The sequence below is a fragment of the Prionailurus viverrinus genome, chromosome C2 (genome assembly GCF_022837055.1).
Source record: "Prionailurus viverrinus isolate Anna chromosome C2, UM_Priviv_1.0, whole genome shotgun sequence".
NCBI lineage: Eukaryota > Metazoa > Chordata > Mammalia > Carnivora > Felidae > Prionailurus > Prionailurus viverrinus.
This window is the reverse complement of record NC_062569.1, coordinates 124445573-124447734: the sequence shown is the minus strand read 5'-3', so window position 1 is coordinate 124447734 and position 2162 is coordinate 124445573. Positions and strand designations below refer to the sequence as shown.

The 2162-nt window shown below is 39.8% G+C and overlaps 1 pseudogene; it reads left to right on the top strand.

Annotated features, from left to right (window-relative positions):
- Positions 1-594: 594 nt before the first annotated feature.
- Positions 595-1038, top strand: LOC125175632 (ubiquitin-conjugating enzyme E2 variant 1-like; annotated as a pseudogene).
- Positions 1039-2162: the final 1124 nt, after the last annotated feature.

Genomic DNA, 2162 nt, shown 5'->3' with positions numbered 1-2162 from the left:
AAAAACTGAAAAAAGTTATAGAAAAGCAACTCTAAATAAAGAGAACTTAGCTGTATTTCAGGGAGAAATAAAAGGAAACTTTAGAAAATAATGTTGATTCAAGATAAGAAGATGCTTCAGAATAATAAAATTTTCAATTCACCAGGAAGATACAGTAATTCTAAATGACTATGCACCTGGTGACATATACAAAATATGGCATGCACTGTGGTAGAGTGTACCAAAACTTAAAAAGTTGACTATAAGCATTATGTTCTCCTGCCAAAATTCAATTATGTGAGAAAAAATAATAAAACCATACTGTAAAATATCCATATATTCAAAATAATTTACAGAACAAAGAAAAAATGTTAATAACAACACCAGGAACATGTTGAACTAATGATACTGAAAGTTTTACATATCACAATTGTGAATTCATGAAGTATAGGAAAATTTACATTCTTCAATATGCATATTAGAAACAAGAGAGGTCGCAAATCAATAAATACTTATCTCACAAAAGTAGAAAAAGAATAATAAGTGTAAAGTAAAGAGAAAGAAAACATAACCATAAAGGCAGAAATTAATGAAACAGAGTGACAGCAACACAAGATGGGTGCCACCATGGGCTCGGGAGTAAAAGTCCCTTGAAATTTTAGACTGTTGGAATAACTGGAAGAAGACCAGAAAGGAGTAGGAGATGGCACAGTTAGTTGGGGTCTAGAAGATGACGAAGACATGACACTTACAAGATGGATAGGGATGATAATTGGGCCTCCAAGAACAATTTATGAAAACCAACTCTACAGCCTTAAAATAGAATGTGGACCTAAATACCCAGAAGCACTCCCCCTTTGTAAGATTTGTAACAAAAATTAATATGAATGAAGGTAATAGCTCTAATGGAGTGGTGGACCCAAGAGTCATATCAGTGAAAGCAAAATGGCAGAATTCATATAGCATCAAAGTTGTCCTGCAAGAGCTCTGGTGCCTAATGACATCTAAAGAAAACAGAAACTCCCTAAGCTGCCCAAAGGACAGTGTTACAACAATTGATCAAAAAGAAAAACCACAGGCCCTCCCTCCCCACCCCATTTGATTTAAGCAGTCTTCATTTTCCACAGTAGTAAGTTATCTAGATGCATCTTGTAGACCTCAACGTACTGGAAAGGAAGCTCCTGTTCAAAGGCAAGTTATCTTAAGATACTGTAAATGATACTAATTTTTTGTCCATTTAGAATATATAAGTTGTGCTATAACAAATCATCCTGTCAAGTGTAATCGCTATCCATATAGTTGAACTTCTGGGATCAAGAAAGTATATTTAAACTGATTCCCATCATAACTGGTGGGGCACATCTAATTCAACTGTGAAAAGACACAACACACAATCACCTTATTGCTGATTCATGCATGGCCTGGGGTCTCTGACTTCTCCCCTTATCCTCCTCCTGCCTCCCTGTCTCCCTCCTTCCCTCCCTCCCTGCAACAGCCTTCCAGCTTGGGGTGGCTTGCTAGAGTAGTTGTGAAGGTTTCAGGTCACAGCCTGTGGGACTCCTAGTGGGTATGTGGGGGTTCTCTAGCTGCATCTCTGCTTTTTATAAGTCTTAAATGATGCCCCACCACCACTACCCCAAACCATTGTCCCTTCTTCAGTTTCCACCACCACCTTTGGCCAAAGAATCGATTGTAACCCCCTCTGTTCCCCTCTGAAATTGGCCTTTGATGAGGAATTCAGGGCTCTCTCCATATCTTCTCCCCCACCTCAATTGAGGGGCTCAGCTTTTCCTTCTTCCTCCTCAACTCCCTTTTTGTGCCATCACCACCCAACACTTTCCACAATACTTCCTTGCTTTGGCCAGAAACCATCAGGTAAGGTTGGAAAGAGTCTCTGACTTCCCTCGTTTAGTTTTGGAACCACATTTAGTTCCACATTTAGTTTTGGAACCTCCACCAGCCTGGGAAGGAATATTGGGTCCTCAGCCGTGCCACCCTCTGCTGTCATCGTCAGCTGATGCGGTTTTTTAGCTCAGGTTTTGGTAAAGTGAAAAGAACAGTCACCAGGGGTACTCAGACCTGCCAGCTCTCAAAGTTGTTGGTGGTTAAACTTGGAGAAAGGCCACAGAAGACACTTGTAAGCACACACAATCCCTCTGAATGAATTGTTTTCCTGTAATTGC